Here is a 17,121-nt window from a genome sequence, read left to right on the forward strand (position 1 = left end):
TCTAATGGAGATGGTTGATAAAAAAAAAAAACAAATCAAAATTTGTAACATGTCAGAAAGTAATGGTGCACAATAATTATGCATTCATTAATTTAATGTGTATTCACTTATGACTTCCTTCTAAAATTCCCTGAGCGTATATAGCATTTTCCTGATCACTGCATAATAATTTTTGGTAAATATCTACCTAAAACATCAAGAAATGAAGGAATTTAAAACTGTCCACATCGTGTCCTCAGAGCAGGCTGCATCCTGAAATATTTGCCTAAGAGGCACACACATGCAGAAAACTGTCATGACTGACACATCCCAGGCTGGGGCAGGGTCTCCGAATACCAAAACTAAGACCTTGGTTTCGGAATAACAGAGAGTTCCCATGAGGGCTAATTTTCACTGGCATCCTACAGAGATCCGGAGAACCGCTTTGAAGCATCTGTTCAGCTATGGTAATGAGGGGTAGTGGGTTTCTCTGGGGAACGTGCCGCGATGTCTGAAGAACTCGTCACAGAAGCAGGACCTTGCAGTTTCAAGAGCAAATGGAAGCCACAGCCATCATCTTCTCTGCTATGTGGAAAAGCTGCAGGCGGCCACCCCTTCTTCGTCCTGCGACTGGGAAGTCAACGGAACAACAGGCTTTCAAGTAGGGTCATCCTTCTTAGAAAGGTTAAAACCATGTATTCCTTCTCTCTGAAGCGCTTGGGCAGATGGACCATGTAGGGACTTTACCATCCGCCATCAGGATATTTGCTTTTTACTTTAATGTCCTGATGGAAGCAAGACAGCACCAATGAAGCATGCACTCATGCACTCACACACACGTCCTCACATGTGCAAGGAGTGTGTAGAACACTTCGTGCCTCTGCTTGGAGAACAAACAAGGTAGTTGGAGCTCCCGAGGAGACGGCCCAAAGCCCCTTGGCTTTCTCATCTGTGGGCTCTGGGGGGAGTCACCTGAGGCCGTCCATAGGCTGCCCAGAGACGGCTCCCCTATGTACACAAAGTCCTGGGTGTTCCTTCTGGTCGCCTTCTCTGAGCCCCTGCAGTCACCACAGCCGCCTGTAACAGCTCTAGCTCCTTCATGTCTAAGACCTAAATTCAGTCAGCTAACAGCATACCAGCAAGTGACAGGAAAAGGAGGAAGCACCACAGGCTGGTGGCAGCAGTTTCTGGTAGAATCCATGACAGTCTGTGCCCTTTGTGAAAGTGTCGCTTCCTTAAGGACAGTTGGTACAGGGTGCAACATATAATTTCTTCTGGAGGTTACTGGCCTGTAGAAGTGTGGGAAAACAGCCTGCTACCCTCTGAACTGCAGTTATGAGTAATAACAAGTGTTACAATTTATATTCATGTTGTTGGTGGAAATACAGACTGGTACAGCCACTGTGGAAAACAGTGTGGAATTGCCTCAAAAAACTAAAAATGGAACTGCCTTTAGACCCAGCAATTCCACTCCTTGGATTATATCCTAAGAATCCTGAAACACCAATGCAAAAGAACCTATGTACCCCAATGTTCATAGCAGCACAATTTACAATAGCCAAATGCTGGAAGCAACCTAGGTGCCCATCAGTAAATGAATGGATCAAAAAACGATGGTACATTTATACAATGGAATAGTATGCAGCAGAGGAAAGAAGGAGCTCCTACCCTTTGTGACAGCATGGATGGAACTGGAGAGCATTATGCTAAGTGAAATAAGCCAGGTGGTGAAAGACAAGTACTATATGATCTCACCTATAATTGGAACCTAATCAACAAAACAAGCAAGCAAGCAAAATATAACCAGAGACTTTGAAATAAAGAACAAACTGGCAGTAACCAGAGGGGTGAGGGGCGGGTAGAGGGATAACAGGGGAAAAAGGGGAAGCGTCAAGTCAAGGAACATGTATAAAGGACCTATGAACAAAGCCAAAGGGGGGGTAGGATTGAGGGTGGGAGGTGGGGGTAAGTGGGGTGGGGTACAGTTCCAGTGGGAAAATGGAGACAACTGTACTTGAACCACAATAAAGAAATAATAATAATTTCTATTTGAATTCTGTTCTTCAGGTAAAGAGGTATCTAATGTGTAATCCAGCTAAAGGTCTTTTGTGCACACAACCTCATGTTCCCTAAAACAGAAATCTGGATTTCCACTATACCTCTCCTAACTCGCAGCCCCTCATAGGGGCACTTACAATATTCACTGGGAAAGCAGTGATCAAATGATTCCATACAAAATAGCACTGCTACCATGTGGCCAGTAAGTCTTAGAAAGCGGAAAATATTTTTGTGAATGAAGTGTGTCCAGAGTGGTCAAAGCTAAAACGGCCTGTATACATAGAGGCAGCCTTTCAGGAGAAAAGGTATATTGTGGACCAGCCCACCTCGCCAAGAAGCCATAGAGCTAGTCGTTTTTAGATGAGGATGGTGATAGGAGGGAAGCCTGTTATCAAGAAGTGCGGCTCAGCTTTTATTGGCTGACCTGGACTTACTATGGCCCTGACCCATTCATTAATCAGATTGGACATGGGCTATGTGCTCTTCACTCTTACCGGCCCCTGCACAGAAAGCATCTAACCTGAACTTCTGCCTTTGAAAACAGTCTCTGACTACTGCCAGTCCACCTAGAGTGGGCTCTGCCCTGTGCCCCAGGATCTTGCCGGCCCACCTGGTACTGATCTGCACTTCTGCTCTGAAAGCCTGCTTCATCACCCTTTCCAGATTTGGGTCGCTTGTCTGAGCGCAGGCCTGGCTGACTACTTAGCCTCCAAAGCCCATTCATGACTGTCCCTCAACTGGGTAAAATATCACAAAAGAGAATGTGCCCAAATCCCATGAAATCTTTGCTCATTCAGAAAGTGAGATAGAAAGGAAAACTAATGAAGAGATACAATTTTTTTAATTGTACATTCAAAATATACGGTGAATTCCACTGGGCTATCAGTGAATTCATGTGCAGCCTTCCTCTGGATCCATGCTTTAATGAATGAGGAACAATGTTTTGTGATTAAGCAATCATTTCTGTGTAAACAGTTCATTCTTCCCACTTCTTTGTTTTTACAATTGCAATCACACAATTAATCTCATTAGGAAACCCTTTGAATGGTGGCCCAGTGGTGAGAGTCATTCACTTAGGTCTCAGTTGTGTTTGAGCGCCCACCACAGCAAAACTCTGTGCTTGGCGTTGAGGATGCAACAGCGAACAAGATGGAGGTGCCTCCTGCCCTGGTGGACTTAACAGTCCAATCTCTCACGGGTTCCAAATTAGCAGGGTATTGCTCAATTCATTGTATTTTGCCATGCATTGGATCATACCAAAAAAATCCCTAAAACGATGCCCAGCTTCAAATCCAAGTTCAATGTGTGTCGAAAAATCAATGAATTCATCATGACCACATATTCTTTTTCTTCAGGCCAAATTCCCTTATTAAATTCTGGTGAAAACACCCAGTGTGTCTCCCTATCCTCTCTCCTTCATCTCTTTGTACTTGGGGTTGCACCCTCCACCCAAAGTTCATGAACGGTCATTTTTGCACACTTACTGCCCTAATAGACTGTAATCCCCCTGAAGTGTAGTTCAGCTTCCTCGAAAGTGCTCTTCCAGAGCTCCGGAGCACAAAACTGCAAAGACAATGACTTAAGAGACTACAGTCCAGGGTCTCAAGGGTCCCTCACTGCCCTCGTGGGAATTTCACCCTTACACTCCCTCACCCACAAGCACCATTCCCATTACAGCAAATTCAAGGAACGATTAATTTTTGGCACAAGGAAATGCAGTAACTGCACATGTCCCATGCCTGGATGTTTACTCAGTCAGTTCGTACCTAAGAAAGTCACAGTTGTGAAGCACTGCCACGGAGCCAAGAATTAATTACCCCCAAATAAGTTCTTGGGGAGGGACCAAGTTTTCCTCATAAATATTCAAAGCAAATGCCACCACACAAAGGGAAGGAGAAAGGAAAAAGCCCAGAAGCCTGAACAGGAAAGAACATTTTAAAAGAGAGTAGAGAAATAAAAGCAGCCTACGATGGCAGCCACATGCCTTTTTCCTCGCGTGGTGCTGCAGGATGACGGGTCTGCAGGGAACAGTCCGGGTTACCACTCCAGCATCCAGTGTCTCACGTTCCAAACCAAGAGTGACCTAAATATTTTTTTCTCTGAAAAGGGAAGTTCTCTCTTTTGTTTCTATTGCAGTAATGGGCTAACACAAAAAGAATAAAGTTGAGTTCACAGACGTGCATCAAGAGCACCGGTGGAACGTAGAATGGGCACGGGGCTCTCTGGCTCCTCGGATTGACACCTAAATCCTTCCCGGGTTTCGCTTGTGGGTGGAGGCGGCGGAAGCAAGATGCTGAAGACGCAGGTGGTCACAGGCACAGGTGTGATCAGACCCATGACTGAGCAGGCAGATCTTTTGATGTTTGTGTCCATTTTTCTATTGGTGCCTCACCTTTTACCCAAACTTTAGTGGCTTAAGACAGTACCCATTTACTATCTCATGGTTTCTGTGGGGCAGAAGTTGGGCATTGCTTAGCTGGAGCCTCTGCTCAGGTTCTTTCAAGGCCACAGTCAAGGTGTTGACCAGGCTGTGTCCTCAGCCGGAGCTCAAGGTCTTCTTCCAACCTCAATCAGATAACTGGCAATACTCAGTTCCTGGAGGTTGTAAGACGGGGGTTCTCAGCTCTTAGAGGCCATTTCTCCCCAAAGGTGCTTCATCTCTGGCTAGTTTCTTTGTCACGACCAGGAGGAAGGTGTTCACCTCTTCGGGAGGAACCCAGTCCCCCTTTCCAAAGCTCTCTCCTGGTTAAGTAGGCCCACCCATGATGCTCTCTCTCTTGATTAACTTAAAATCACCTTATGTGTGGCCTATGCATCTTCACCCGTGCCTTATAATAGAGCCAAAACACACATGCGACATCACCTCATACTCACGAGTCTTCACCACACACAAGGGGGTGGATTAAACAGGGCACAGACACCAGGAAGAACAAATCTTGGGGACCAATGGAAAGCGTCACCTACATTAATGTTGCAGTTCTCACCCGGCATTTCCAGCTCCCAGTCACTTCTCTAGCGACAAGGAAATGGGGGAGAAGGGTAGGGAAAGGAGGCAGGAACCAATTCTGTGGTCGGAGTTACTGGGCTGAACCATATGAAATTACCAATAATACACAAGCAGACATGGATGTAGGTATAGGCATAGATGATACAGAAAGAAATAAAGAGATACACAGATGGCGATGAAGACAGAGACAGAGGTAGAGATGGAAATGGAGGTAGAGTCAGTCTCTTTCCACAAAGTGAACCTCTCAAGACAGTCTGTCTCTGGGGTACCTATGAATACTCTTTCTACTTTGATGCATACTGTGAATTTTAAGCTGAGATTTGAGTGGTTCGAGGGGTGAAAGAGTCATTATTTACTCTCCACTTTAGCGGGTCCTCTCTGTCATCTTCATCTTCATTTGGGCAGCAGCAATGTGGCCCCAAGGAAGGGAGCAGCGAGGGAAAGCTCACGCCAGACCCGGCTTTCATCTCCGAGGAAAGCTTCCTTTGCGACTGCCCGGAGCATCAGCAGCCCGGGCCCTTCCCAGTTCACGGTGGCCACTGTGCATCTGCATGCGTGTGAGTGAGGTGTGTGCCTGCGTACACACGCTGGGGACACTCTGGGGGGAAATGCCTCCGAAGCACTTGTCATTTCTGACAGATGAGTTAAGTCGGGTGGAACAGGCGAGGCGCGAGACTCCCACGAAGCTGCACAGAGAAAGCCTTGCCCAAAGCAGGAAGACAGAGCAAAACCAAACCATAACGTTCACTGAGTAAGGTGGGAACACTTCAAGACATCATGTGTGAACTTGGAGTAGACGTGCCGCGTCCAGTGCCACAGCTGCTGAAAGAGGGAAGGGTGGCTACCGCGGACAAGTCCAGCAGCACAGGTTTTCAGGTTGATAATTGTGCGTAAAGAGGAGATCGTGTGCACCCGTGGTTGATACCTACAGTGGAGTGGCCAGAGCACTGGCCCCACGAGCCAAGCGTCTGCGTCTGCGACAGGAACAGGAAGTTACAAACCCAAACGTTAGAATCCCACCAGGTGTTTAAGCAAGGACACAGTTGTAAGTGTTCTGAACATAAATGGGAAAGCATTGTTTGAGTGCAATTCTGTTGGGAGCATGAGTTAGAATCAGAATCGCCAATACATATGACCATTTCAAGGGCTCATGGCATGTGAAAGTTGAATATTCGCTGGAAAGATGGGTCCCAGTGGTAGTGTGATGGGAAATGGGAAGAAACACTTAAACAGATGTGTGAAAAGCCAAATCTAACCCCAGTTTTCTCAGCAACTTCACCTATGACCCAAAGGCAAGTTGTTTCTCCTCTTTCTGCCTCATTTTTACAAAGGTATGTAAAAATGTTTCTTCATTTAACAAATATGTATTGAACGCTAAGCACAGGCCAAGAACTGATGTACTCTTGGCATATTTAGAGAGATCAGCGCAGCCAGAAGAGGCAACACCAGGGAAAAGTTATCAAACATTTGTGCAGAGAAAGGAAGACTCAGATATGACCCCTTGAAAGACTCCTTCACATCCCAGAAGAGCCATCAATAGACAGGCATTAGCGGAAGCCAGATGTGCACGGATAGAATGTTTTAACTTCTTTCAACTTTTGGTACTGTTCAAATGGTGATAAAATATATTTAAGTTTGGAAAATGAATAATACATCCAAAAATACCAGAAGATGAATTATACCAATAAATCTAAATGGTTGATTGACTCAGTGACCTCGAAAGACATCAGCAGCTTTTTCACAGCAGTTGTCTCATCAGCAACCTCTGTGTCGGCTCCAGCCTCATATCCCAGCTGAGGCCTCACTTGAGGGATAACCAAAGGTACCCCTCCTGATTGGTGCAGCCATCGTAGCTGGAATTCCAGCGGTTCTCCCTTCTTTGGGGTAGGGGAACAGCAGGCTCCAGGAGAGGAAACTGTAGGGACAGGAAGGGACCCAGGTGATGGAAAAGTTAAATGCCGAATAGCGACCAGAGAGTAACATAGGTGAGTGAAGACCTGCAGGGGGTGGCCGGGATGGGGGGAGACGGTGGCACGTTGGAGACCTGGAAGCTACCTCTGCCCTTCGGTCACTATTGCCGTGTCCTAAGGTACCCAGGGTGTTTAAATCTTTTTATAGTTTTGTAAAGAAAATCCTAATTTTTAGGTAAAATCTTAAAGCTGTAGTAACCAATTAAAAAAAAAACAAACTTAAAGCCCTGGCTGGCACAGCTCAGTGGATTGAGCGTGGGCTGCGAACCAAAGTGTTGCAGGTTCGATTCCCAGTCAGGGTACATGCCTGGGTTGCAGGCCATGATCCCTAGCAACCACACACTGCTGTTTCTCTCCCTCTCTCCCTCCCTCTCTCTCTCTCTCTCTCTCTCTCTCTCTCTCTCTCTCTCTCTCTCTCTCTCTCCCCTCTCTAAGAATAAATAAATAAAAATCTTTAAAAAAAAACTTAGCAACATTTGAGTCAAATAAAAACCCTGATAGCCAGTTGTGACCATAGGACACTAAGATGTTTTCATCTCCCTACACTACGCATGGAATTAGAATAATACAATAATATAGTTCTTGACAGCTAAAAGAAAATGAATGATGGGTATAAATCTTATTGGGAAAACTAAAAGACCCATGTCAGGAGCGGGTATTAGAGAAAAGTGGGAGGGTTTTGGACATAAAATGTAAAAATGGTGTACACCAGAGAGAACAAAAGAAAGAGACAGATGATCAGAGAAAGAGACAGCAAGCAGGAGATAGGGGGAGGGGGAGAGACAGAGACAGAGAGAACATAGAAAAGAAAGAGAGAAAGAGAGAAAGAGACAGAAAGAGGGGAGGAAGAGGGAGGGAGGGAGAAAGGGAGAGAGGAGGGAGGAGGGAGGGAGGAGGGGGAGAGGAGGGAGAGAGAAGGGAGAAAAAGCAAGCCTGGCTGGTGTAGCTCTGTGGATTGAGTGCAGATTGTGAACCAAAGGGTCGCCAGTTCGATTCCCAGTCAGGGCACATCCCTGGGTCGCAGGCCAGATCCCTAGTGGGGGCCATGTGAGAGGCAACCACACATTGATATTTCTCTTCCTCTCTTTCTCCTTCCCTTCCTCTCTTTCTAAAAATAATTTTTTAAAAAGGAAGGAGGGAAGGAAGGAAGGAAGGAAGGCAGGCAGGCAGGCAAGCAGAATTGGGCATTTCAGGGAAGTAAATGTAATTCCTCTAAATTTTCATTTAGGACAGTCTTGCAAGCAAAATAGCTTTTAGGAATTTCTACTGATGACAATGTCATGGTTTTTATAGATTTCAGCAGACTTTATGATGCTCAGTTTTGAATTGTGTTAAAGATATGTGGAACCCCAGAAGGAAACTCATTATCCCTGGAATTAAATACTTGGGCTAGAAAAGGGGGCTGTGGATGTATTTGAGAGTCTGATGATTTTGAGGCAAATATAATTTTTCCCTTGCAAAAAAACTTGGTGTTAAAAGGATGAAACATTCATAAATATGCTTGCACACTTTGGAGGAAAAAAGAAGGGTTCTCAAGTATTTGAGTGCAATCTTATACGTGAACACGTGCACTCCACGTGTAAAATGTATATTTAGCACCCTAACCAGGGTGGGTCAGTGGGTTGGGCATTGTCCCATAAACCAAAAGTTCACCGGTTCAATTCCTGGTCAGGGTGCACACCTAGCTTGTGGGGTCTGGTCCCTGGTTGGGGTGGATGTGAGAGGCAATTGACCAATGCTTCTCTCTCATATCAATGTTTCTCTCTCTCTCTTCCTCCTTCCCTTCCCCCATCTCTGAAAAAATAAATAAATGAATATGTTTTTAAAAATATATATTTAGCTGGAAGTCTTGAAACTCCCAAAACCCTAAGAGTCAAGTTGTAGCACCATAAAAATGATAAACCTGCATGGAACCCATAAATAATTTTCCATTTATGCAGAAAATTAAGGGACCCAGCCCACTCCTGAAGTATGAATATAAATAGATATTTATAGCAACCATGTGCTCCTGGCAAACATTATTTCAATTTTTACAAAATCCATTGAGATTTAGACACAACTGTTTTAATAAAAAACTTGATATGAAACTATTCTCAGTTCTTCTTGGTTTTTTTTTTTTTCTCTCTGAACAGGTACAATTTTCTTTTTTTTCCTCTTTAACAAGCATCAGTAAAAGTGTTCAAAATGTCACGAGTTACTTTTTCAAATTTCTACCCAGATTAAGTCATATTTTGAAAGCGACAACTCGTCTTTTCTGTACATAGCAATTTTAGAAAGTTTCATACATAGCTTATCCAATTTATTTCAGAGGGTGGCCGGGTGAGGGCTGGGCTGAGGGGTGAGAGCGAAGGGAGGGGGCAATAAATAACACCTCCTACTGCCCATAAGTGCCAATCACCCTCAAGTCGGTGGCACAGGTCTCCATTTTTCAAATGTCAGTAAGCCTTCTATTAAAAAAATATATGGGGCCAAGCGACTGTTATGGTTCTCATTGCTCATGATCTCATTTTCAAATGTTCCTGATCTTTCATTGCTTTGTTGTGTTTTCTGAGCGAGAGACACAACCTCCAGCACGTCCAAGTTCACATCCCGAAATCTCTGATAAAACCATGCTGACACGGTGACATTTGTCACCATTAAAAATGATCTCCCCCAACCAGGAGCCACATCTGAAGGTGTTTCTTTTTCCAATCAAAAATAGATTTTAATCAAGAACAGCAATTTGACATTATAAAAAAATTTCAGAGGAGTAAAAAAATAAACACATAAAAACTTATTAGAACATAAAAAATTGCCCTCCATCCCTGACTGGTGTGGCTCAGTCAGTAGAGCATCATCCCACAGACCGATGGGTCACGGGTTTGATTTCCGGTCACAGCCCACACCTGGGTGGTGAGCCAAGTCCCTGTTTGGGGTGTGCGAGAGGCATCCTATTGATGTTTCTCTTGCATATTAATGTTTCACTCCCTCTCTTTCTCCTTACCTTTCCTTCTCCCTAAAATCAATTTTTAAAAAAATGTTTTTTAAAAACTATATTCCACCACCCAGGAATACACCTAGTTACATTTTCTGGGTGTAGGAGCACATATTTATTCCTGTGCTGTTCAAGTAAACCATCCGATGATCCTACTTTGCAAACTAATGTTTCACTTAAGTATTGTGAATGCTGTTCTATCAATAAATGTTTATTATTTCAATAAATAACAGTGACAAATGTTATTTTGAAAACTGAAAAATAAATTAAACACCAACCACATGGCTCTTAACAACCAAATCATACAATAACCACTATATTTGTTCGTCATAATGTATGCACAATCCCGTTTCTCGCCGTGATAAGCAACTCTGTAAGGAACATCTTCCCAGCTAACTCTTTGCACGTGGCCCTATCGACTGCCTTCGGCTCGATTCCTAACAGTAGCAGCAATAATAATAGAAATGATAACATTTCTGACAGCTGACTTTGTGCCAGGCTCTGACTAAGCACTTCTCATGCATGACTATATGCAATTGTGATACCAATCCCAGTTTTACAGGTTAGGAACCGAGATATGATGAAAATAAGTGCAGACATGCCTCCTTGTAATGCTTTTTGCTTTATTGCACTTCATGATGTCACATTTCTTTTTTCCAAATTGAAGGTAAGGACCTCCATCAGCAACAAGATTACAACTCGATTTATTGTGGTGGTCTGGAACCGAACCCAGAAACCATCTCCAGGGCACACCTGCAACTCGTCTTAGGAAGTGGTATTCCCAGATCTCCCAAATCTGGTTGAATCCAGAACCTCTTCTTTGATACCCAGCCCCCCATACCCTCAAGGGGAAGTTTTCAGCTCAAACAATATTCATGGTTCTCTGTCGAGACTCACCAAATAGCCCTCCAATTAAGCAAAGCCGATTGTCTTCACATATTTGGAGACAAGTTTTCCTGGCTTGCCCAGCCCCCTCCAGAAACCCCCTACCCGTCGTACCACCACCAGCTTTTAAACTCTGCCTTTAAGTCCACTGTAACAGCTCGGAAAACGGTGCTATAAAAATAAGCAAAAGACCTGGGACTCAAATTGAACATAAAAGTAGTTGTAGATACCGTGTCTTGACAAACAGCCTCTCCAAACCACATAAATTGTCCGAAACCTCTTAAACCTTTGCTCTACATCACCACGTAGCATTGCACAGGGAATACCGCAAAGGAACTCCAGGCTAATTGAAAAATCATTCACTGGAGATGCAGTAAGGATCGTGCTCCGCTTCCACGGACGTTTACAGCAACTAGAAACACGTGGAGTCCTGCCTGAACCCAGCCACTGGCTAATCAGCAAACTCAGAGAGACGTCATCGGCTTTTTCTTCCCCTGCATTGCTGGATTTGCATGTAATAATTCACGAGAAATGAAAAAAAAACACTACTCTATAGGGGAGATCCGGCATCCAAGCTCCTTCCGCCTCTGAGTCCCGCTGCTCCCCTTTCAAAGAGAAACTGCACCACTGCCTATGGGAAGCCAGTCTTCACCCAAGCGCCGAGTTTCTAAAACCTATTGTTCCAAGATCATTATCATGGCTTTCCATTAGCAGGACTAAGGAAACGCTTTCCTAAATAACCCTGTCAATGGTTTAAAAAATGTACTTTTGGAAGAAAGGCTCAATATGGTACTGGCAGGGGGATTATATTGATCCTCATTTTGGAGGCGCTCTCCCCCCACTACTTTTTGGAGGGACAATTAATATCGACTGCACCTATCATTAATTTTCCACAGTCAGCAGGGGCTTTTAGGTTTTATAAGCATAATATCAATACGGACTGTCTTGGAAGCCCTTATTTATTTTCTTTTTTTCCTCCTGCATTCAGAGTTCTCTACCCCCACAAGACGATACCTCACTGGTTTAGAGCAATCGGCTACTGGAGAAAGTAGCGTGGATGCTTGTAGGGAGATGGGTTCTCGTTACCCTTCCAGAGGCATCAGGATGTGTGGTTTCATGCTGATGCTTTCACAGCCCCCCTGTCCAGGGGGTGGGGTTGGGGGCTGGGAGCGCAGACAGGAAACGGAAGCGGGGCAGAGGCGGCGCCTCGGCATCCCTCTCTCCTCTTCTGCACCTCGGAACGCAGCATCGTGCACCCCTTCTTTCTTTAAAGCCCCCAAGGAGTACGTTGATTCTCTCCCCAGGGAGCACACCAACACTTCGGGTGTCGTTTTATCCTGTGCTCCCTCTCTGGTCTATCAGATCAGAAATTCTCTGTTCTTTCAAGAATCCCTCACCAATAAGTGGGAAAGGATGGAGTCCGTGCCCTTTGGAGCTACTCAGGAGCTTCCGGGTCTAATATTCAGGGCCCTCCTGTGTCAGGACTCCGGACTTTTCTGGCCACGATACCCCAAGGATACAGGGTTTGATGTCCCAGGAAACATAAACTCATGGGGCCGCTGACTTTGGTCTTATTTCCTTTGGACACTTAAAGTATAAGGTCCAACACAAAATGCCCCTTTTTATTGTAAAATCTCTTATTACAAAATCATAAGCATGTCCTGTAACTTAATAATGTCACACTCAAGCACACCCTATGACATTGTAGGTGAAATGTTCAAATTAAAACTATAAGTTATTATACCCATATTATTGCCCCACCAACCACACTCAGGCAGGCCTTACCTCTGCCGGACCCTGTAGAGATGATACAGTCATTGCCCAAGGGATACTAAGACAGGTCAATAAAATCATCCTCCCACCTTTTTAGCAAAATGCTTGTTCATTCAACAAACGTTTGTTGAGTTCCTATTCTATCCAGGGACTAATGGGATGCTCTGGATGCATGAAAGCTGGATCACATAGGGATCTGGCCTGGAGGAGATTAAAAACCTCTGAACACCATAACGCAAGGTAGAAAGAAATGCTAAGTCATGTAAGAAAAGGGAAAATAAAGCATGGGGCGTGATCAGAGCAGGCAGCATCCCTGACAGTAGACAGCGGAGGCTGTTTTGTTACAAATCTTCAAAGCGGGTGGAATCTAAGCTCCTTTTAGGACTGCATCCCAAAGGGCAGCCAGTGCAACTGGCACTTTGTAGCTAAAACGCTGCCCTGGGATGCCCATTTTGCAAACAGTGAGATAATTTACTGATTTCTGCCTTCCCTCCTGGGTACAATCAACACCTGGGGGCCCAGGCCGGTACATCTAGCAAGCAGACTACAATAAGAAGTGACAAATGCCCTTCCTGCATTTTGGAGCAGCATTCAGACCTAACTGATCTTACTAAGTTCAGCGTCAGAGGACTCGCATGTCCAAAGCAATGCTCTATGTGGTAAGCCCTGTCCCAGGCACCTTGTATGAGCCCACTTTACAGATAAGGACGCTGAGGCTGAAAAGTTCAGCCACACAGCAGGTGAGTGATGGGACCAGACTCTAAATCCTGCATGTCGGATCCCATAGACGGCGTTCTTCCCATGGCATCAGCGGCCAGCACTTCCCTGGCTGGCTTCACAAGGAGCAGCTCCCACTTCCACCCTCACTGCGTATGGGCATTCTCCTGCTTAACCCAGTTTCTGATTTTTGCCTTTTCTCAACAGCCTTGTGACATTGCTGCTCACAACCCAGGGTGACCGTCCCCAGATTCTGCTGGGCAGCAATTTAGATCCACTTCATCCTGTCCAGGTTCTTCTCAGAGACCGACTTCAAAGGTTCCCTGGAAATACACAGCACCAAAGCATTACGGTGTTTAATGGCAATTTAAGCAGTCTAGGCGGTGGTCAAGCTCTCCCACTGTGTAAGGGCATCACGTTCTCCCCAAATGAGGGAGAGCCAGCCAGATCCCACTACAGCAGAATGCGAGGACGGAGAGGGGCAGCCAGCTGTCTGCTGTGCTCCGCAGTCCTGTGCCGTTTAATCTAATAACTAATACAATAGCAAGTGACAGTTTAAACAGGCTACTTGCACCAAATCTGCACATGCTATATGCAAAACAGTGCTGACCCTGGCCTGCTTCCTTAAAGCATGTAGGGTGTAATTATCTCCCACTGTTATAGAAGTAATGACAAGTTACTTAGTACTTTTGAGACTGATAAATAAAATCCTTCTGACGAGTGAGCTGAAAACCTACACTGCTACAAAGGTGCAATATAAAATGCCCCTGTCCCGAAACTCAGCATTTCTTTTCCTAAAGCTGAAAATGATCTCCAGTCCCTTCAAGCGGATTATTCCTGGGCACTCTTAAATATGGTACACCCAACGCAATGAGTTATGCATTGCCCTTTCTGAAAAAGGGAATTCTTCAGGTGCTGGATAGGATAAGTTAATAAAGAAAGAGAGAAAAAAACATGAGGAAAAGAGAAATAGAGAGATGCATCTATGTATTTTATTAACACTGAACTTCAAATAAACATCTGTGGGAGTTTCAATACACTTGACTACACACCATCATCTTTATGTCATAGCTAAGGCCCTGGATTTGGAAAGTGTAGCAGAGATTTATCTGCAGCGATAAAATCTCCAGTTTCTCTCAATTCACATTCATTTCTCCCATCTTTCTTGAAGGAATACTCTCTCCTCCCTCCCCAAGAATCACCGACTCATTCCCTCTTCCAGGCCCCCCTTCTAACCTGTTATTTAACCAAGTTTGACAGGTCTCTAATACTTATTTAGAGCTGCTGGTCACCACTGTCCAACACCTCACCCCCTCACAAATGGGTGTTTGTCACCAGGAAAGAAGGTCTGGATATTAACACAGGCGGTGGCCTCCAGTGCCACCCATGGAAGGAGATGGATAAGAGATGTTGTCATAAATAAATAAAACGTTCTGTAAAGGAGGAATTGCTCTCAACTGACTTAAATATAACTCCAGGTTATAGTGATTTAAAAAAACCATCACATCATTCATGGGAAAAGAAGCAGGAGAACGCCTGTGTTGCTGTGCTGTAAGCATCGCTGGAGAAGTCTGTCCAGGGCTCCTGGATCATAGTCTTGTTCACAATCTGATGCGAGTTATAAATCTGCGTTTGCCAATGTGTGACCCGTGCTTTATATCTAACCTAATATCATGTTGTATTTGGCCTGCACTATGTTAAAATTTTGAGTAAGCTCATGATATAAAATTGAGATATTTTACATAAAGTCCAGAAAATGTGCTTCTCTTGGAAAGTTTAAAGGTTGGACAGTACCAGCCCAGCATGGCCCTGTGGTAACAATTGGCTGATGCTGGGTAGCAACTTTTCCTTATAACAGGGTATTCACTACCCAGCTGGCCACACTCCCCACCAGTCCCAATTGCCCTTTACCTGACTCTGTCACTCATTTGCATGGTCTATGGGCCCATGAGTTCGTGATCCCTGACATAAACGCTTTCTTCCAAGAAATGTTTGTAAGCACAACATTCACTGTAAAGGTCCAGATGTGGATGAACCCTTCATATGGGTAATCACCCATTCTCCAGAGCTTCTTGAGCTTAGCCAAGTCACATCTCTGATCTTCAGCTTCCCTGTCTATAGGGTAAAGGGTGTGCACGATCATCTTTTAGGTCCCTTTCTCCCGCTGTGTTGAAGTGGAAGACAAAAACCTCCTTAAAAATAAAGTATCCTGAGAAAATATTCTCAGGATAAGTGTGGAAAGGTAAGAGTCTCACAGAACATTTTTTTTATTCTGTAGACCAACAAATAAGCCACTAGCAACAGCACATTCAAAGACTCTACGGGGAAAATTGGCTAATCTTTAGACATGCTTCCACCAAATAATCGCCCGTCCTCCCCTCTCAGCCTCGGAGTGTCCACTTTGCACAACAGGCGATCATCTGTCGTTTCTCCGAGAAGCCGGGTGTTTAGGAAAGCCGTGGGAGGAGAAACACAACCAGGGAGAGCTCTCGGTCCTCAATGCCGCCGCATGTGCTGGGGCGGGGAACCGGCGCTCCAGGCCTAATCCGAGCAAGAAGCTCAGGACGTGTCGGAAATTGCTCTGCTGGGCCTCTATCCAGACTTCTTTCCCCCAAATTGTATAAATAGGGCCTAAGTATAAACTCAGCCATTCACGTGATGGCCATTTTCTAATGCGCCAGTAATGTGGTAGGGACATACAAGGAAAACTGTATTTTTTTTGTCCTCCCGCTTACAGAGTCTTAGGCTTTTAATGGCAGAACGGACTTTTAAAAGGCCCGAATGCAGCCCTCTTTCTACAGAGAAGGAAAAATCTTAGCCCAAGACTCAGGATGAGACCCACTGCCCTCAGGCCAATGTGCGTGTTTCTGTGTGTGTGTGCCTCCCCATTTCTAGCGTGGCGTGGGCTGTGGGACCTGATTGCCTGGTCCCACTCTCGCCAGCCGAGCCCCTACTTCCCTTACCTCCACTTCTTCACCTATAAACATGGGGATAATGGTAAGACTTATCTCTTAGGATTGTGTGAGGAAAAAATGACATGATGCATGTAACGTGCCTGGAGCAGGGACCAAAACACAGAATTAAGTACATGCTAACTCATTATTTATTATCAGTTTTGCTTCTGAGTAGAAGTAACTGAAAAACAGTGTAGGGTGCAGCCAGGTGAATCCCAGGTTCAATGTTCAGTGTGGCAGGGAGGGGTGGGGGGGTCTCTGTGCACTCACTATGGGCCTCTGAGCAAGTTACTTGACCAGCATGAGATTTAATTACCAGTCAGTAAAATGCTGCTGGAATTATATGAATAACATGTATGGAAATAATTAGCGCTATGTCTGACATATACAGATACTAAAGAAAAATAGTTCTAATAATTAACCATTAATATTTCCTTAATGTTTGCAAACTTTTCAGTTAAAGGTTAAATGATGTCTTGAAATCACACTTTTTTCCTGCAAACCAGCACCAGTGACAAGGACTAATATTTGCTGAGTGTTTACTATCTGTAAGGCACTGTGTCAAATGTATTGCGCATATTGACTGAATCTTCATAGCATCACTCTGAAATACGTCATATTATTATTATTATCCCCATTTTACAGATAAGGAGACTGAGGTTTGGAAAAATAATGAAGCACATGCAGCTAATAATTGCAAAAGCTGAAATTTAAACCAGGCATCAAACCCAACAGTTGATCTCCTGCATCTTCAAGGAAACAAAATCTATTCTCCTAATAAGCTTCGTAGTTGCCCATTCCTGC

At 44.6% G+C, this 17,121-nt stretch overlaps 1 protein-coding gene across 2 annotated transcripts in view; it reads right to left on the reverse strand.

Annotated features, from left to right (window-relative positions):
* The window catches only part of PPARGC1A (PPARG coactivator 1 alpha), a 632,304-nt gene that overhangs the window by 214,431 nt on the left and 400,752 nt on the right, over positions 1-17,121 (reverse strand). The gene's annotated exons all lie outside the window — the stretch shown is intronic.

This window comes from Phyllostomus discolor, chromosome 1 (assembly GCF_004126475.2).
Source record: "Phyllostomus discolor isolate MPI-MPIP mPhyDis1 chromosome 1, mPhyDis1.pri.v3, whole genome shotgun sequence".
NCBI classification, from domain to species: Eukaryota; Metazoa; Chordata; class Mammalia; order Chiroptera; family Phyllostomidae; genus Phyllostomus; species Phyllostomus discolor.